This window comes from Pelodiscus sinensis, chromosome 4 (genome assembly GCF_052426305.1).
Source record: "Pelodiscus sinensis isolate ZL-2025 chromosome 4, ASM5242630v1, whole genome shotgun sequence".
NCBI lineage: Eukaryota > Metazoa > Chordata > Testudines > Trionychidae > Pelodiscus > Pelodiscus sinensis.
The window spans coordinates 103,907,630-103,929,157 of NC_143055.1; the positions used below are offsets into that span (position 1 = coordinate 103,907,630).

General features: G+C 42.4%; 1 long non-coding RNA gene across 1 annotated transcript; it reads left to right on the forward strand.

The window, feature by feature from the left end:
* Positions 1-718: 718 nt before the first annotated feature.
* On the forward strand, positions 719-19,402 carry LOC142829407 (uncharacterized). Its single transcript, XR_012903804.2, has 4 exons — positions 719-856; positions 1,365-1,759; positions 15,965-16,029; positions 19,014-19,402. It is a non-coding gene; the product is annotated as an uncharacterized LOC142829407 (long non-coding RNA).
* The last annotated feature ends 2,126 nt before the right edge of the window (positions 19,403-21,528 follow it).

Sequence of the window (21,528 nt, forward strand, 5' to 3'; positions counted from 1 at the left end):
ACCTCGCAGCTTGGTATCATCTGCAAACTTAATAAGCGTACTTTCTATGCCAATATCTAAATCGTTGATGAAGATATTGAACAGAGCCGGTCCCAAAACAGACCCCTGCGGAGCCCCACTTGTTATACCTTTCCAGCAGGATTGTGAACCATTAATAACTACTCTCTGAGTACGGTTATCCAGCCAGTTATGCACCCACCTTATAGTAGCCCCATCTAAGTTGTATTTGCCTAGTTTATTGATAAGAATATCATGCGATGTGTGACCTGATGCTAACTGACAAGCAAATTGGGATACTTGTGATTAAATTAGTGAAAAAAAATCAGAGAGTAACTAATAATGAGATCTCAGGCCCATCTCCTAAGAATTGCCGATATGAATGTAGCTGAGATCAGTAATGACTGAAACTGCGTTAAATTTGCATTCATGAAATAAATGAAGTGCCCATGTCATAAAATCACTAACATGAATTGCAGTTCATGCTAGTGAGGGGCCAAGCATGGTTTTGGAGACAGCAAGTTCTTTGTAGTGAAATCTAAAGATGGAGAGTTGGGTTCTATTCAACACTTGTTTGTCACATGACCAGGGCCTTCTATGCCTCAATTTCCCTAATATGTAAAATCAGAAGAAAAACTGCCTATTTACTTTTGTAACCATTTTAAGATCTGCTGATGGATGGCACATATATATATGAATTTTATACTTGATGAGTGTTGAGATTTAGTTTTCTCCTTGTCCCTGCAGATGGCCTTTCTAGCATGCTGGAGGGAAATATGCATGACACTTGCCTTGCTGCAGCCTAATCATAGCTGTAAAGAAAATTTCTAAGCAGATAATGTGGGATATCCACTGATAGGTAAGTTTACTTAAAATCTATTTTCTTTCTCTACTTCTAAGGAAAGAAATATTGCAGGATATCATCTCTCTTCTGCTTGTGTGATTACATGCCTGGCAGAGCTAATCAAAGACAAAAGGAGACTTGGAAAATGAACGAAGATACACTCCACAGTAGTTAGACCAAATGTGAGCAGACACAGTGGTTAATTTCCCGCCTGCGGGTTGCCAATTTCTTTAAATCTACTGTGGGGAAGATCAACTTTCTTAGCAGAAGAGGAAATTAATTTTCTCTCTTTGTCAATCTTCCTTTGAACAGAGTCCAGCAGCTCTGTGGGATCTGTTCCTATCTAGTGACATGGAACAATTAGGCACATAAATGTACCAAATCTTGAAAAGGGAGAGAGAAGTGTGTGTGTGTGTGTGTGTGTGTGTGTCTAGCTACATAGGTTGGGTCTAGGATGTGAACTACTGTACATTGCAAGTTGTACTTGCAGGCTTGGTCTTAAATCTTTTTTTTTCTTCTACAGTTGTGATACAGAAGTTTCCAATGGCTCTATTTCCCTCCGGTATTGGCTCACTGCAAATATACATCTTAATCCTACCCATGGCAGCTCTATTATCCTACATATAGACTGTAGGATTACCTGCTATGAGTTGTAGACGATGGTTTTATCGGTGTTAGTTGTCCTCAGTTTCATCACTTTGGACTTGCCAGGGTGAATTCTGAGCCCAATGCTTCTGGCTGTCCTGTCAACAATGTCAGTCTCTTCTTGGATGTCCTGCTGATCATGCACGAGAAACGCCAGGTCATCTGTGAAGTCGCAGTCCTCAAGCCGAGCAGTCGGTCCCCATAGCACTCCCCTTGATCTGCCCTCAGTGGCTCTACACATCACCCAGTCGATGACCACAAGGAAGATAACAGGTGAGATTACACAGCCCTGTCTGACCCCTGTCTTCACGTGAAATCAGTCACTCTGCTGTCCTTCATGTCACACACAGCATTGATTCTCAGTGTACAGGTCCTTCAGGATGTTAATGATCTTCTCAGGGAACCTGTATGCTTGTAGAATCCTCCAGAATGAGGGGTGGTGGATGCTATCAAACGCCTTCTGAAAATCGATGAAGTTAATGTAGAGCGAAGAGTTCCACTCTATTGACTGCTCTACTATGGTGCGTAGGATGAAGATCTGGTCCGTGCATGACCTTCCACTTCTGAAGCCAGCCTGCTCTTCCTTGAGGATTTTCTCAATGCCCTTTCACATTCTCTGTAGCAGGACTCTGCAGAAAATCTTTCCCAGCACAGACGGCAGATTAATGCCTCTCCAATTCCCACAGATGGACAGATCACCTTTTTTGGGTAACTTCACAATGATGCCCTTCTTCCAGGCCTCCGGTACCCTCTCTTCTTCCCAGACCCTGTTGTAGAGACCCTTCAGAGCTTGTGCGCTTGCCTTGGGGTCTGCCTTAAGCATTTCAGCAGTGATCTGGTGATGTAGATGATTAATCACATACTATTAACAGTCAATTATGAGTATATAAGCACAAGAAGCAGGGGTGTGGATTTTGTACCCCACGCCAGGGTCCCACCTGTCAGCCCATGTCTAGTGCTTCCTCTTCCACCTGGGATCCTGGCTGCCAGCTTAGGAGGTCCCACCTGCCGGCATTACAGGCTCTACTAGTGGTCCTGGGACCCCGCCCACCAGGGGCTCTGCTGCTACCAGGGTCCCAGCAGCTCTGCTGCAGACCCCAGGGTCCCATTTGTTGGTCCCATTCTTGGAGCTCCACAGCTTCTCCCATGCTGTGGCCTCAGCCTGGAACAGTGAGGGGCATGAACTAGTTAAGGTGGGGGAGAGGTGCACTTATACCCTAAAAATTGTTCCAGTGCAACTATATCAGTAGTGTAGCTTATGTTTTCATAAACCATTGATGCAAAACTTGCAGACACAAATACTAAATTTATATAACTGTACTACAGTGAACTGAGAAAGTACTGCTTATATTAACTTGGATTATTATTGTGAAATAGTCTTTTCAAAAAGAGGAGACAGAGAAACAACAAAAGACAGCTGAAAAGCTTTAAAAGGTTTATTTTTCTTGCTAATTAGTTACCCCTTGGACAAACTTCAGACAACGGGACATGTTCTTCTAATGAACCAGCCGTTGGAGAAAATACAGCAATAGCTGCAGTTATTTGCTAGTCCTATCTTTATTTTGGAAGATGGTAGGGGATCAGAAATAGAGCTGTCCATATTTTATGTCACTAATTATGCCAATGCCAGATTATAGTAGTGAAATTTCTGCATCAAGGACTTTGTGTTTGAACCACTTCCGTACACTCTTCCCTTTGATTCTTCACTCTTCTGTGGAGATTATTACTCCCAGCTGCTCCAAGCGGTGAAAAAAACAGAAACTCATAAAAATGTATTTGGTTTTGGGTCCTTCCCCCCCATACATACACTGTTTGCCTGGCCCCTGAGATGTTCTGGTTGTTCTGTGGCTACATAACATTCCCTATGCATGAGAATGTCCCAAGCATGCACCACTTTCTTCCTAGTCTAAGGAGCAAAGTGACGACAAGGCTGACTTGAGGGGGTGCCTACATAAGCACGTTACATTTTCACTGTAAACTAGAGTCACCTTCTGAAATTAAAAATAACAAACCTTTCATTTTTAAGGATAAAGCAAGAAGTTGTACTAGTCAAACCCTAATTTGTGATTGCTGGGTTTTTCCATGATTGGTTTCATATAGGTTCATCTAAACCTGACCAAATTTGTCCCGTGCTTTGAGGGAACAACTCATCAAGGCTTTCCTCAGGAGATATCTAGCCATGTTCCTTTAACCACTGATACTGTCTTCTAGGTAGCAGGCTTCAAACAAGACACACGGGTCAATTATAAACTTAAGGGGCAAGGAGATTCCAAAAGGATAGTTACAATATGAGCTAAAACAGTGTACGGCATGTATTAGAGTAACCTAGGGGGTTAAACAAATGTGTACACAAGGGGACAGTAAAAACAGAAGAGGTCATCAGTCCTGAATGGATTTCTTAAGTTGACAAGGAGAAAGAAATAATAAATGAAAAATTGTAGAAAGCGGTTGGGTAAACAAAAGTGATATAAATGTAATAAGCAATTGCTCTAAAACCCACGTATTACTCCCCTCCCCTGGCTTTTTATTTATTTAATAGGTCTAGTGATCTTTCCCAGTGACTTTTCTGAAGAGATGGACTCTTGTTGCTATGGCAGTTGAATCCAAACTCATTGCGAGGAGTGTAATGATTTGAGGAAGCATTTTTTCTGGAGCTGCATAGATTGGGTGGGGCTTATCTAAGTACAATCTTGTGTGTCTAAAGATAGAGTGGTCAGGCTCTTAAACAAGTGGCAAGCTCCAAAGGAGTTACAGCCATTTCCTTATTAATCAGCTAGGTTGGGTGCAGCAATTTAATTAAATTTTCCAAAACAACTACAATGGCAAAGCTCAAATTCAAACAGAGGACTGATGTCATCGGGAAACGGTGTTCATGGGAATTTATTATGGTTCTATTGTAAAATTATAATGACTGTACATTATTGACAATCTGCTTTACCTCACAGCAAGCAAATTTTGACAGCTATTTTAGGAGAGTTTTAGCTGAATAATTATAGCTTGCTTTATTGAGTTGAGCTATTGGTTGCTCTTAAAAGAGAATTACAATACCATGTTATTCTTCTTAACTCAAGTACCCTGAGCTATTGGGAGGCTGCCAGCAGTCTTTCAAAGCAATCAAAAACTTCTCAAGATGTTTTGCAAAAAATTCTCTTATTATTTTTACTGATGCACACTTGGGAGTGACAAGTCATCAAACCAAATAAAAGCAATTGGACTGTACGATGTTTAGAAAGGAAACAGAGCCCTAAGAGGAAATGACAGGGCTTACATGAAGGAAAGAGCAGTTTTGGAAAGCTCACAATTTTTTTGGGAAAGGTAAAGAACCAAAAGGCAATGGAATAGAGAAAACCTACCAACAAGAGTAGATTGTGCCTGCTGGTGCTCTATTTACTCTGCCAGTAAATAGAGGTTTAAGAATATGCAGCATAGTTCCTGCATTTTGTAGAACCAATATAATATGATGATGTTATGTACTGAAAATGACTTTCATGGTGTAATTCTTTACATGGCACTCTTTTAGGTTCTAATTTATATCTGTATAAATTAAACCACCTAAATCTAGCTTGCATGTGCACAATGTTTGACAATGGGGAAAACTGGGTGCACTAGAGTCAGGAAGGGTCCAAGCTTCAGGGAAATGAGAACTACTTTGGACACATGTAGTAAGTGACTCAGTTTCAAAGCCTGCTTGAGGAGGTCCGAGAAGTTCTGCTTCCTAACTCCTATTGTGTTGCACAGACTCTATGGGTGCTCCTGGGCTCAAACACCCACAGAAAAAAATAGGGAGTGTTCAACACCTGCAGGGTCAAATTAATATTTTATGGGCAACACTGACCAAACTGTTGCCCTGCCCTCACTCAGCTTCTTCCCCCAAGATCCCACCCACCACTCGTATAGGGGGTAGAAAGGAGCTCCAATAAGAAAATGGCTGGCTGGGGGCAAGACTCTGGATGTTGCCGACTACCATACACAGGTAAGGTTCCCATGCCAGTGCTGGGCATAGGCAGCCCATTCCTTCCATTCTGGTTCCATCCCCCACAGACCAAAGCCGCCTTCCCTCCCGCCAGCCCACCATCACAGTCCTTGGAGTCAGCCACAGCACATCCAAGCTCCAGCCCCAAGGATCCAGTGGCCAGGCAGTGCAGCCCCACTGCCCTAGCCAGCCCTGGGGATCTGATGGGCAGGCAATGCAATGGCCACACTACCCCCAGTTCCCTGCCCTGAGACCCCGAACACCCAACCTCCTGCCCTGACTCCTACACCTTCCACATTTCTGCCCTCTGCTCCCCCCCCCCACACACACACACCCTGCCCTGATTCCAGCCCTGAGCCTCAACAGTTCCCATCCCTCTGCTCTGATTCCTGCACCCTCATTCCCTGGCCTGGGCCCCCACACAGACCTTCCAACCCCCTGGCCCTGACTACTGCACCTCTTACCCCCTGCCTTGAACCCCCAACACTCCAAACCACACTTACATTTCTTACAGTTACTGTCATGTTGCAACCCTTTCCAGCCCTCTGCCCTGAGCACCCTTCCTTCCAAGGGGGGATTGCAGTACAACAGTACCTGTAAGAAATTTAAATTATTTTCACCCCTGGACATGCTGTGATCCCATTTAAACTTCCCAGAACCACGTTTACCATTTTAGCAATTTAGTGATACTGAAGAGCTATCTGAATCCATAGGATAGAACTGGCACTGACACTGGCCAACCCCATCTCCTTATTCTTGTCAGCATGGTCTCATCCTAATCTACCAGCATCATTTCTAAGGACAAAGTATAGAAGAATCTTCAAACCCATTTCACACTTGGCCTATTGCTGGCATTCTGATTTATAGTATGTCTTCTAGAAACTGCACTGTGGACTACTGAATCTTCTTACATAGCTAACCAGAGAGGCATCATATAATACTGTAATTTTTTAGCTGTTTCAGCCTGATCTGAATATGAATCAACAAGCTGGAGAAGAAAGGCCATTGAAAAATGTTTTAAGCTGATCTAAAAGTCATACCATCAAAGGGCATAGTGTTAATACTTTTTAAATATTAAATGTACTTCAAAACTGTTAGGCTTAGACTAGTGTTTTACTTTCATATTAGGAAAAATGATTTCATGAAGAGACTGTTCTGTACAGTATTGTTTGCTATAAATGCAAAGTGTTTCAGATTAAAATTGCCACATTAAATATAACCAGAAATTGCATATACAGAAATTGCATGCAGATAGTTCTGTAGCTATATAAGTTGCAATTTCTTAAACAAGGAAGAATCTTTTGAAGTACTCTGTGCAACCTAAGAGTGTGCTTTCATGCCATTTTTTTTTATTACACAGCCTGCAAATGTAAAAAAAGGTAATGTGAAAACCACAACTATTCCTATTTATGGGTGGGTTTTTTAAATCCAGTTTCTATTTAAAAGAAAGCTAGCTTTAGTATTTTGGACAACAGTGCCTGCTTTCTAAATATGGGTGTACCTTTGTGTGAAGATTTCAATACCTGTGCATTCATTATAGCTCATAATGGTTTGTTTGGCTCTACCTCACTTAATAGATTTGTCCGAAGTGCTAACAATAATTTGGACAGAAAACCAGGACATAATAGGAAACAAACTTGACAGAATGTGTTCCTCTTGCACTTCAATTATTCCCTAAAATAATATTTTAAATTATTTTTTAATTCATGCAGACAGTGAAGAATTAAGGAACCTAAAGCCAGAAATAGTACCCAACATTTAGCTTCTTAAGTATTTCAAATAACCACCATCATTAAAATAAATAAAACAAAGAGTTATTTGTTTTAATCTAAGATGCTCAAGGAGAATTTATTGCCGGATTTTTTTTTCTGTCCAAAAGGAACAGCCAAACACAATAACAAAGTAAAATAAACACTGGAAAGACAGATAAATATATAGCTCCTACAGTGCATTGGGATAACTGGTTCTTAGAGTTATAAGGAAAAGTTACCAGAGATTCCACAGTGTTAAAAAGAAAACACTCCTGATCAAAGAATGTCCCTGAGAATCCTGTTGGGGTAGCAGTCACATGGCAGAAAGGCAAATAAAATCTTAAATAAGTTTGCTGAAAAGGCTTGAACCTACTAAACTGAAGGTTTACCTCTTCGGCCCTTTAGCCAGGGGAAGAGATTTTGCTTTGTGCTTGGAGTCAAACTAGTCACGGGACTCAAAAAACCAAAAAGTTTGATGCTTCACTTCAGTTTCTTGGCAAAACAGATTTCTTGGCAAAATCAGCATTTATGCTTGCAAAGTGCAATAAACTCCCCGAGGGCAGTGTCAGGAAGAAAAAAAAGAAATAATGGAGGGAGAAAAAAGGTTAAGGGAACACTTCTGAATCTCGGAATTGCTTTTCCTACGTGTAAAGATTTGGTTTCTGTTTTTATCTGACCCATTTTGCACATCTCCAGTTCTATTTAGAGCAAACTGTGATAGTCTCATTTTGACAGTTATGGGTACTCAAACTGTCTGTTATAACAGCAACTGAATGACCTATATCAGAACTAGAATGGAGGCATCATCAGATCTAAAATGGAGATGAAAGAATAAATTCAGAAAGAAAAAGAACATCCAGACTCAATCTCCTTTTTTACCATTCACTTATCCCTAGAACCAAACTCACAGATGATCTTTTTTGATACTCACATATATTTGATTAAGGACCTCATCTCCATCTCTCTAGGTACATCTACACTAGCCCCCTAGATCGATCTAGGGAGGCTAATGAGGGCAACCGGAATTGAAAATCAAGCCCGCGGCAGTGAAACGGGATTCCGGAATAAAGCCCCTAAATCAAATTAGGTGGTAAACCTCTTTCCACAAGGAATACCACCTAATTCAATTTAGGGCTTTATTCTGGAATCCCGTTTCACTGCCGCGTGTAGACACGGACAGTTACTTCGGGCTAGTCAATTTCTAAAATGGCGACCAGCTGGGAACATGCAAATCAAGCGCAGGATATTTAAATCCCAGGCTTGATTTGCAATTCCAGTCACCCTCATTAGCCTCCCTAGAGTGATCTAGGGGGCTAGTGTAGACGTACCCTCTGAGAGGCAGGAAGATGGAGCTGATGTAGCCATATATTACTGGGTGGCAGATTTTCTTGGTTGGTAAACATCCTCCATGGCTTCCCAGGGACAACTAAGAAGCCATCTTGCCTCCTGGGTAGAGCTGAGTGTTTACAAAATGGAATTAGTGTATTACAACAACAAAAAAAGGGGGGAGAGGGGTTGAGTGTCCTGCGGTAGGGGGAATGAATTAGGCAAACCAGACCTGAACCTAGATTTCCTACCTATGGGGTCAAGCTCTGAGCACTGGGATATTGCTGATTTGGGGTAAGTTTGTATCTCTGGCTTTGATGAGGAATTGCACCCTATACTTGGAATACCTTACTGACAGTAGTTTCATTAAAATGATTTACTTCTACAAAATTTCATTTCTCATGAACTGGCATTTCACACACACACACACACACACACACACACACACAAATGTTGAGTCTAACAGCACTACTCTTGAACTACAGGTAAAGATCTTTATTTGGTTTCTAGGGCTAGCCACTCCTAGAAACAGCTGCACAAACTCTGCCCTTATACACAGGGACTGGCAGCCTCTCCTGGTTCCTTGTTGGCTGCACCTTTTAGGGAACTGAAGGGGTTAGATCTGGCTCCCGACACACACATGTTTGGAATAAGAATCCCAGACACTCTTATCTGAGCCCTCCCTCTTTGAACCTTGAGTGCTTAAAAGCCTTAGACTGAACTATACAATCTTTCATTTTAAATCTAGGTACATTAATTCATATTTAGGCACCTGTAATAGGAGGACTAGGCCCTGAGGCCACCTGCTGGAGACCTTGTGGTCCTGCCACACCTTGACCCAGAAAAAAAAAGCAGTGGAGAGGTCCTCCATGCAGGCTAGAGTGGCTGCAGGGGAAATAGACAATCAGGGGCCAGGAAGGCCATATAAAAGGAGCTGCAGCTAGTTGCTTTGAGGAGGTCAAGGAGTGAAGATTGTGTGATTGGATGGCCAGAAGAGTAACAGTTCCATGGACAGCTCAGTTTGGAGAGTTCATGGCAAACCGGACAGGGCCCTGAGGTAAGGGTAAAGATGGCACTGGAATGTGAGGAGGTGGCCCCGGGGATGAAAGCAGCAGTGGAACAGGCATAGCAGACAGCTACTAACTATAAGGACCCTTGTCTGGGTGTGAATGTGTCTCTCCAACTCCCCATTAGCTACTGAAAGAAGTGGCCTAGATCTTGAAGCATCTTGGGGAGGGGGAGAATTGGACTATAGTGACCCAGCCCAAAGGACTGGAACCAGAAGGGCCCTGAAAAGGCAAAGAAATTGCCTCCAGGATGGCCCAGCTGTATTCCAGAGTGGGAACAAACTGAAAGACATTGAAGAGGGCACCAAGAGAGGTCCTGTTAGACTTGCACCCTGGAAGGGCTTTGTTTTATTTTGCACACAGACTGTGTGATTTAGCTGAAGGACTGAGTCACCAAAGAGCCATTATAAACAAAACGAGCATAGGCACATGGCCACAGGGAATTCTCGAGAGGCGAGTACAACCTCATTACAGCACCTAAAAGAGTTACCTAGCTTTCCGAGGTTCTGAGTGATATGACCAGTCAGACAAAATCACCAAAAAATGAAACTTTGAATTAAAAAAAACACACTATTGGTTGGCCTGGGGACCTTCCCGTAGCTCTTATTTTGTGACAAAATTAAGAATACTTAAGAATTTTTAACAAGAATTTGGGATGATTGGCGCTCATCGCAAGTGACCTCTTTTCTGTGGAGTGTTTGCACATCACCAGTCTTAGACCCTTTTTTTCCTCAACGTCCTTCACATGTAGGTCAGAATGAAGCGTATGGTGGATAAAAATCCCATCGTGTACTTCCTGTACTAGACCTGACATGAGAAAAAATGGGAAAGTAGCAAAGCTACGCTTTTCCTGTCCAGTTCCCCAAAATGCCAGGCAGTCCAGGCTAATGTTCTTTCCCAGATTCTTGGCAATCGTGGGGGAGAGAGAAGGAAAAGACCATCCACAAGAGTTACAACTAGAGGGCAGATCTGTAGCTGGTGTAAGTCAGTTTAGTTCCACTATTCTCAATAGAGCTACGGGTTGAACCTCTCTAGTCCAGCATCTTTGGGTCCTGACTGCCGTACCAGAGAATTTGCCAGATCACAGGAGATCAATATAGTCTAGCAGTATTAACAACACTTCCACTGCTTACTGGGCTCTTAGAAGACATTTAGGGGTAAATTTGATCTAAATAATAACACAGAACACTGAGAGCCAGGACTGGTGGCTGTAAACAAGCTTTAGAGGACCGTGGGAAACTTGGCCACACCCATGACAAGTGGATATTCAGCTAACTAAAATCATGCCGGACCCAGATGTTCCCGTCCCAGAGTGTGCCGGACTAGAGAGAGTCAACCTCTATGATGATTTGCACCAGCATGTGTTAGTAGAAGCCTGTTTCTGGCCTTTCATTAGATTTTTATTGGTATTGGGTTTTGGTAATATTGTTTTTGCATTTAAATTCTTTAGCACATTTTTGGCTTGTTTGTTTTTTAAACAACTTAATTCACTCTTGGGCAAATGTGTATTTAGGTGTTTTTTTAAAGTGTCTTATTTACCTGAGAGAGACCAAATTGGATTGAAAGGAGCTGTCTTGTTCTGTAGTGTAAATATGTGTTCTAACAGTTTAAAACCACCTCCTATTTATTCAAGAGACTGGAATGCCTCTCAAGCATCAGTTCTGGTCTGTGGGATAAATGTATGTCTGCAGCATTTTAAATAAACCCCTTCTATTAAACTGATAAACACTTACAGGATGTATAAGGTATGTATTAAAATACCATAAAAACTGCTGAGCAAAGTTTTATATTATGACTATTTTTAAATGTTTCTGTTTATAATATGTCAGGAGTAATCCAAATATTTAATCTGGGGGTATTTCATTTGTTTGAAATTCTAAACTGATTTTAATTATAAGAGCAAAGAAAACCTATACTCCCAGAGCCTGGATCAATACTGTGTTCCTAAAGTTTTCTGCCAATCCAACTCCATTTGCTGAGATACAATGAGGGTGAATCAGACTGCCATTTTTGTACTTGTAAATGTAATACAAAAATTAACTAAGATCTCAGCATCCATTTAGGCATCCAACTTCTCTTCTGAAAATTGGCCTTCCTCTTGTGGATTCTGAACATGGTTTTGGATTGGGGTTGGGATTTTTCATATTTGGCCCTCTCTATAATTTTGCATATATTCTTTCTTTTTTGTGCTTTCTACCAGTTAAAACTGTTGACAGGTAAATCATACAAATCAAAGGCCTGATTCAGGAAGGCACTTTAGCATATGCCATAACTTTTCAACCTAAAGGGACTACTCGCATTCAAAGTTTTATATATTGCAGTATCTTGCTGAACCAAGACAGACATTTTTTTCCATTTACCTTAACATTATGAGCCAAAGTGGTTAGTCAGCAACAAATTTTTGTGGCTAAATTATAACTCTTCTAAAAGCTTTTTTGGTAGAAACTAACTTTAAACGTGCTCTGACCTTGCTGTAATCACTTTTTTAAAAGAGCTTCCTAAAACAAGCAGTAGATTCATGGAGTTAACATTTTATTCTCTTGACAAACTTAATTTTGGTGAGCACTTGAAGATGAAAACACACTATAGACCTAGGCCAAAATTTGAAAGTCGGTGCCTAAACTGGACAACTAAATTTTATATTTAGGGGTAACAATATGCACTAAATGGGTTATTGAGTTGTGCGCATGATCTCAGAAGGAAATTGAAGGTGCTCAAATTGTTATGGATTCAGGCAAATATTTTATAAGATACCTAAAATATAAAATACCTTTAGGTACCCCAGTTTGAATATGTTGCCTCTGATTTTTACTATAGTTCTGTACACAGACATGACCATAGAAAATCTCCCAGAGCAGATGTAGTTTGTTTGTTTTGAGTTGTAGGGGAGGATGGAAAAGCATAAAACATAATAACCCTTAAGAATACATGAGATATAAAATGAAAATCCAAAAGAAATATCTGAGTTTCAAACACAGCAGCAGAAATGCAGCTGCTGTAATAGTCCTAAGTTTTCCCAGTTTTGCAGACACTTATTATTGTAGGAAGCTTATTTGAGGAGGATTGCTGAAATAAACAATGAGTTATGACCATGTTTCAGAATTAGCTGGGGATTGTCAAAATGAAGGCGTTCAGTTCCCTGCTAAAAAGTAGATCAAAATGTACTTGTTCTCTTTCTAAAGACATACTTGCTTTTGGTTAGGCTTTCCCTATATGGCATGCATTGGGATTCAGTTAACAACAAACTTTGCTATCTTTCATGTTATGCTGAGGAGCATCACTTAAAACCTAAGTATTTTCTGTTGGGCTTATTGTGCATTGCTGAGATATCTTGAGATTTAAAAACTTTAAATACACCGATAAGCAAAAAAGTAATGAATCGTGTGTGACACAATTTGTGAAAGTAACCAGTTAGAATGAGGGAAAATACCGGAGGATGTAAGCCCCAATTCCGCAAAGCATTTAAACACAAGATTAAATCCATCCTTCATCAGAAAAGTATTTAGACATGTGTTAAAATTATATTGAAAAAAGGAATAAAAATGTGGATGAATAAAAATGACATGGAACTACTCATGTGACTAAAGCAATACACACTTAAAGGTTTTGAAAGATTGGGCCTATATTAATGAAAGGCAAATAGTAGAGGACAATGTAAAGTTTGCACTTGGCATATCTTTTAGATTAATTTGTCTAGTAAAGACCAAATCTAGCATTTTTTATACAGACAGGATTTCCAGATCAAGTCCATCTGTGTTTGTGCTGTGTTAGGAGAGGAGTGTATCTCAAATCTCAAAATTACTTCACTAGATTTGATATGGAGATGAAGGTCCTCAATACTTTTGAAAATCAGGCCATTTTTATTTATGAGCCTGAATGTGGACTTAAGAGCCTCACTTTAGATGCCCAAGTTTTGGGAAAATTTGTCCTGAAGCAATAATTAAAATAATAGTATTTCTATTCCTCTCAGTGGATGTAATTAACCTTATCCTCCCTGTACATCAATTGAGCCATAAATCTTTTGTCATTAGAAAGCTTAGCTCAGGGCTACTCAATTTTGGAAGCCCCAGGGCCACAATTATACTCACAGCACATGCCGAGGGGCACATCTTAAGTGTGGTTGCATATACATGCAAATATATGCAAATAATTTCTTTCACACAGATGGCATGAATACAAAGATTAAGGTAAGACTACACAACATGCAGGCCCCATTTAAGTCAGTTCTGCTGATATTAATCAAATGAAATATTTACCTGATTTCCACCCATATGACAGCACTTTTAATGAGCAATGAGTGTCCAGGAATTTAACTACTAAAATGCATATCAATAGAAGACCATTATATTGACTACTTTTTTGTTTTGGCTCCCACCTGCGGGCTACGCATTAAGCCCCACGTAAACTCAAACTGCACCATGGACTGCAAACAAACAGGCCACAGGCCACATGCAGTCCATGGGCCATGTGTTGAGTAGCCCTGGCTTACATGTTAAATGATAAAGGATGGCTGCCTAAATGAATGTTATCTTTTTTCTCTTTAATACAATGGTGGTGCTATTTTGAGCTTTTTTTGTTGTAGTTGTTAAGTCATATTTTCCTCATTGCTATTTCTGTGTTCTACTGTACTTCATAAGTCTGTTAACTACATTCATGCTTGGGGCTGGTTTAGTTACATGGCAGTGCTAATTATGTCCTTTTTCTAAAGACTATTTGGACAAGCCTCATTGGCATGTATTTATCCAATTCTCTCCAACCAAACAATACAGTAAACAGAATATTTTCTTGTATATAATCAAGCTTCTTACCATGCAGCAACTTGAGATTTATAAGTGTTCTCTTGTGTTAATCATTTTAAAAATATCTACTCCCGACAAATGTTTGGATGTGCTTTTCCCTTTATTCAGTTCAGTACAAACTCTTGGCAGATCAACCATTAAAGACAAGAGAGAGGGACAAGTGAGAGCAGAGGAGTAGTGATATGTCTATCCTGAAATCCAACACCCGTGATCGGCCTGTGTCATCTGACTGGTTCATGTGGCTATAAAACTGCAGTGTAGACATTTGGGTTTGGACATTAGTTAGGAGAGCCAGCCTTAGGGGAGGGCGAGCCAGGCAGTCACCTGGGGCTGCCATTTTCAAGGGGCTGCCAACAGAGCTGGTCTTAGGTTTCCCTGATTACTCCCCGACCCTTTTCCTTTTTGGTTAGGACCAGCCCTGATAGTTAGGTCTGGGACTCAGCTAGCAGGGAGATTCTGAGTGCCCAAGCTCTAAAATCCACATTCATGCTACTAAATAAAAGTGGTTGGATACTCAGAACTGCTGAGTATCACAGTTTTAGGACAATTGTACCTATACTCTTACTCGGTGATCCATCAGGGTCACCCATTCTAGTGTCCTGGCTCCTTAGCTGTCATCTCTCTCCCTTCCCGGCCAGCAAGGTTTCATAGCTCTGTGAACTACACTGTGATATTCCATCAAGCCAGACCGTCTAAAAGGCAAGTGTCTGAGATTTCCTTGCTCTCTTGAGACTCTACCCTGTGTACTGGCTACAGCTGTAAGTTACTACATAGTGCTTTTTTAAGCAAACACATTTATTCTTAGGTGAAAGCATTACAGAAAAAAACATAGTGAAAACCAAAGAATCTACACTCCTGCTAAAATGCTTGCCAGACACAAACCTAAACTCCAACCTTGGGCTCTGGTAGATGTCAGTCCTTCAAAACCCACAAGTAAATTTTACAAATTTTCAGATTCAGAATAGAACACAGGCTGGGAAGTTCAACTGTTTTATAACACAGCTCAGACTTTGACCTTCCCACTGGGTATAGGAAATCAACAGACAATGACCCAGTCCTGAGAACATTACTTCGGAGCTGAGGAAATTTAACCTCAGCCTAGATTTTTTTCCAAGCAGGAAATCCACTTTACACTTCTTGTCCTAAAAGTCCATTCTAGTCTGTCACTTTTTCAATATAATCCTTAGAACTCCCAACATATTTTTGAGAGGTTGCAATCTCAGCCCACAGAAATACATTAACTTTGCATTTAATACAATAGCGTCACAAGATAATTAAGCTTAATTCAATAAGGTTTCACAAGGATATGCAACAAATTGCCATATCTATCACAATGAACACCTTACAATTCCCATTGAAATCATTTGGACCTTTGTATGCTCAGTACTGTACTTTGGAAAATCAAGTCTCGTTTATATAGGAACAAGAATGTGTATTTTGGAACTTAAGTTTAGATGCCCATTTCTGAAAATCTTAACCTGAAACTAACTCTGGGAGTAGAATTGATATTGATCTCAGTTGAAGCAACTGACCTTAATCCCTCTGTATATCATTTTATCCAGGTATGTCCAAAGTCCGGCCCGCGGGCCAATTGCGGCCCATGTTCCGGTTTAATACGGCCCCCCAGGTAATTTGGCAATACCTATCTTTTATGGCCTCCAACGAATCCATATGTATTGAGATGAATACATTGTAAAATCTCAGTTAATGTCAGTTGGTCTAAATCAGTTATAAATATATTTGGACACAACATGTATACTTTGTGTTATGTTCCTGTTCATATTTTTTGAACTTAAAAGTTGACAGACAACCTTTATTACCAATAATATGTAATGTACTTTACAATGTTCCTGACATATATTTCAGCTTCCTGGATTTTTTTTTTTTCATCTGGCCTTCAGATATGAAAGGCAGAGTGATTTAACACCTGTTTAGATTTATCATCCATGTGACGAAATGAAAAGTATGCCGTTTGCAATAAACTTTGCATAAAATAGTTAATTTGCATTTAATTTTAATGGTTCAAAGAATGTCAGGCAAAATGGTCGGCCCTCACGCATGTTCACTTCATCAAATCTGGCCCTCTTTGAAAAAAGTTTGGACACCCCTGATTTTATCCATGTTTTACCTGGTGTAGTGGGGAGGAATGGCCACCCACTGAGCCGGAGGCGGAGGAACCCCTCGGGCGGCCATTTTGGGCCCGGCCTAGCCCCGCCCCCTCACCTGACCGGAAGTCAAGGGGCGGGACTAGGACTATAAGAAGGCTGCCTGGGAGCTCAGTCAGAGCCCAGCCTCCGAAGGAGCCGGAGGCCCGTCTGGAGCTCCTGCCTGGGGAGGCTAAGACCCGGGCTAGGCCGCCCTCAGCCACCTTCCCAGAGGCCGGCCAGGGCCTCCCTGCCCGGGCTACTAGGGCCTGGCCTAGCCCGCCAGCTGAACCACTCGCGGACCCAGAGGACGGGACCGAGCCGCTGGACCAGCTGGACCCCCGGTGGGTACGGGAACGCCGGGCCGGACAACCCCCGCGGGACACTACAGAACCCCGACCTCTTGACCCCTGGATTGGACCGCCGGCCCCTGCGGAGACGACGCGGACTTCAACTCCCCGACAGGCCGCTGGGGCTACAGGTACTGGGGAAGGGGGAAGGGGGAGACAAGAAGCGGCCCAGGGGGTAGCATGGGCTGAGAACAGCCCTAGGCCAGCAAGTTGCGGGCTGGAGCCCCTGCTGAGCCCGTAGCAGCTGAACGGCTGCATCCAGGGCCCCTGGGCCGGGGCGCAGTGGAGTGGGTGGGCCTGCGCCCCCTGCCACCCACTAACCGGGTGGCAGTCTCCTACCCCCTTGCCACTGCTGCAGCTGCACTGCCTGCCCCGCTCGTGAACTAGGAGCTCCTACAGACCGGTGGGTTTGTTTGGGGCCCGCCTTGCGTTGGGGCCTGGCCGCCAGTTGCTGCCCTGCCCTGCTCGAGGGCCTGGGCGTCCGCATGAGGGTTGCACCCGGCCACGATCCGGATCGGACCTTTAAAGGGCCAGGACTCGGACTACTGTAAGGCACGGTGGAGCCATAAGACGGACTAGCCATCCACTGTACCAGGGCGGAGGACCCGCCTCCTAAAGGCCTGCCGGCCTACAACGAACTTTCCCCCGGAAGGGGACAGCTTAAAGGCTATGGTTGTCACTGCCGGAGGGCAGTGACCAAAAGGGCGATGTGGCGACGAGAGCCACCCGCCACACCTGGGCATAAATATTTATCTTCCTCACAAAGTATTGTGAAGCTTAATTCAACTAATGTTAATCAAGCACTCTAAAACAGTTTGAAATTTTCTACAGAAGTGTCAAACTTTATTATAATAAATATTTTAATATTGTTGCTGCTGCTGTTTTTTGTTGAAAGCGTGTCATAGCAATGCTGGATGATGAACTAACACATTGATAGAAGCCTAGAGCAAAGCAGGATTATATAAAAATATATAGCTTTTGTGGCTCCTTTAGCAGCTACTTTGGCTTATGTCAGAGTTTTCTGACTTATGACCCTTTTGCAATATCCTGCAGAGAAGCCATATCTTGTATTTCTGATATCACAGTATATTACTGGAGAAATAATATTTTCACAGCACTTTTCAACTGAGTCTCCATAATAATACAGTAGAACCTCAGTTACAAAGACTTTGGAAATGGAGGTTGTTCATAATTCTGAAATGTTTGTAACTATGAACAAAATGTTATGGTTCTTTCAAAAGTTTAAAACTGAACATTTACTTAATACAGCTTCAGAACTCTACTATGCAGAAGAAAAATGCTGCTTTTAATAATCTTAAAAATAAGCACAGAAACAGTTTCCTTACATTGTCAACTCCTTTTTTATACTTTTCCGTTTTTAGTACTTTACATGAGCTTTCGTGGGTACAACGCACTTCTTCAGATGAAAGTACCCACGAAAGTTCATGATACTATCTGCTTTTTTATTAGTCTTTCAGGTGCTGCTAGACCAGCATTTCTCAAACTGTGGGTCCTGACCCCCCAGGGGGGGTCACCAGCAACTTAGAGGGGGGGTGCAGTATCACAAGTTTGAGAACCCCTGTACTAGATTATTTGTTGTTTTTTAAGTTTTTCCACTTACAGACTAACTTGGCTACCCCTCTGAAGCTTTACTACTTTATGTTCAACATAGCATTGTACTGTGTTTGCTGCTTTTGTCTGTGCTGCTGCCTGATTGGACACTTCAAAATGGGGTGTATAGTTGACCAGTCTGGTGTTCATTATTCCACGGTAGTGATAATAACTAGCTCTTACAGGGAGTGTGGCATTAGCTGTGTTGGTCCCAGTTCTGTGTGACTTAAAAGCTTGTCTCTTTTAGCAACAGAAGTTGATGCAACTAAAAAAATCTCACCCACGCTATATAGCTAGCTTTTTTTAATATAGTACTTTGCATGAATAGATTGCAAATCACTTACAGATATTAAAAGTTTAGTCTTACAACATTCTTGTGAGGCAGATAAGTGCTTTATAGGGTAAATGAGTATAGAGAAGTTGAGTTAATTGTCTAAAAGTGCAGACTAAGTCTGTGTCAGAGCTGTGAATGGAATAGTCTCCTATTTCTGTCACTTTTCCACTAGATCATCTTTCCTCTCCTATGACCAGGGCTCGCCAAGCGGCAGCGAGCCCTGCTTGCCAACCGCGCAGAAGCACATGCTGTGTATGCGCTGACCATGCTGCACAGCCCCACCGGACTAAAATCTACTCACCACGGGCAAGCAGATTGCTTGATTTGTCGAGCCCTGCCTATGACTATACTACTACAAATTCAAATGACTTCACTGCTTCACCAGGGAGAAGAAGTCAGGCCAGAAAGAAGGTAAACTTTCTTTTTAATTGCTTGTATTATTTTGTTACTACTGACCTATACACAAATCCATTGGACCAGATCTAATGCATCCGAAGGTGCTGAGGGAGTTGGCTGATGTTATTACAGAGCCAGTGGACGTTATCTTTGAAAACTTGTGGTGCTAGGGGGAGGTCCCGAACAAATGGAAAAAGGCAAATTAGTTCCCATCTTTAAAAAGGGGAAGAAGGACAATCCAGGGAACTACAGACTAGTCAGCCTTACCTCAGTCCCTGGAAAAATCATGGAGGGGATCTTCAAGGAATTGATTTTGAAGTACAGTACTTGGAAGACAGGAAAGTGATCAGGAATAGGCAACTTAGATTCACCAAGGGCAAGCGATGCCTGACAAACCTGGTTATCTTCTATGATGAGGTAATTGACTCTGGACATGGGAAAGGCAGAGGATGTGATATACTTTGACTTTAGCAAGGTTTTTTTATACGATCTCCTAGAATATTCTTGCCAGCAATTTAAGGAAGTATGGGTTGGATAAATGGACAGTAAGGTGGATGGAAAGCTGGCCAGATTGTTGGGCTTAACGGCTCGATGTCTGGTCGGTGTCTGGTATCAAGCGGAGTGCCCCAAGAGTCAGTACTAAGGCTGATTTTGTCCAACATCTTTATTAATTACTTGGATGAAGGTAATTTGCAGATGACACTAAGCTAGGTGGAGAGGTAGGTATATAGAAGGGTAGGGATAGGGTCTAGAGCAACCTAGACAAATTGGGCCAAAAGAAATCTGATGAGGTTCAACAAGGACAAGTGCAGAGTCCTGCCCTTTGGATGGAAGAAACCCAAGCACTGTTACAGGCTGTCAAGCGATTAAACAAATTAATCACGATTAATCATGCAATTAAAAAATGAATCGCGATCACAATGTTAAACAATACTAAGACTCCAGATGACCCTAGGCTCCACGTTGTGCTGCCCCTTTGAAAAGCTGATGAGGACAGTGCTGCACAGAGCCCAGGATCAGCTGTACAGCACTGTCCCTTTGAAACGCCACCGTGATGTTTCAAAGGTGCAGCATCGCGGGAGCCCAGGATCAGTGGAAGTCCCCAGTTGACCCCAGGCTCTGTGCAGCACTGCCCCTTTGAAATGCCACAGGGGTGTTTCAAAGGGACAACACGAGCAGAGCCCAGGCCAGCTGTGGGGCGCTGCCTCTTTAAACACCGCTGTGGCATTTCAAGGGGCAGCGTCTCAGGAGCCTGAAAACAGCTGGATTCCCCAGTTAACCCTGGGCTCCATGCACCACTTCCCCCTTTGAAATGTCATAGTGGCGTTTCAACGGGCAGCACCACAGGAGCCCGGGATCGACTGGAGTCCCCAGCTGACCCCAGGCTCCATGCAGCGCTGCCCCTTGGAAACACTTTGGTAGCATTTAAACGGGCAGTGCCGAGCTGAGCCCAGGATCAGTTGTGCAGCACTGCCCCTTTGAAATGTTGCCAAAGCGTTAAAATGGGGCAGCACCAAGCGGAACCCCTTTGAAACACTGCCACGGCATTTCAAAGAGCACTGCCACACAGCTGATCCCGGTCTCTACTAGCGCTGCCCCTTTAAAATGCCACAGCGGCATTTCAAAGTGGTAGGGCATTGGAAATGCCTGCGATTAACTCATGTTAAAAAAATTAACGCATTAATTCTGCTCTGCTTTAATCGCATTCATTAACGCACATTAATTGACAGCCCTAATTAGGAGCATGGCCAGCTAATCTAGAGAAGTGATTATTCCCCTTTATTTGGCACTGGTGAGGCCACATCTGGAGTATTGCATCCAGTTATGGGCCCCTCACTATAAAAAGGATGAGGACACATTGAAGAGGGAACAGCAGAGGGCAACCAGAATGATTAGGGAGGTTGAGCACATGACTTATGAGGTGAGGCTGAGGGATTTGTGTTTAGTCTACAGAAGAGAAGAGTGAGGTGGGATTTGATAGCAGCCTTCAGTTACGTAAAGGGAGGTTCTAAACAGAGTGGTGAGAGGCTGTTCTCAGTAGTGACAGATGGCAGAACGAGGAGCCATGGTCTTACGTTGCAGCGGAGAAGGTCTAGGTTGGATATTAGGAAAAACTATTTTATTAGGAGGGTGGTGAAGCACTGGAATGAGTTACCTAGAGAGGTGGTGGAATCTCCATGGGGAAACGTTTTTAAATCCCATCTTGACAAACCCCTGACTGGGATGATTTAGTTGGGATTGGACTTGCTTTTAGCAATGGGTTGGACTCAATGACCTCCTGAGGTCTCTTC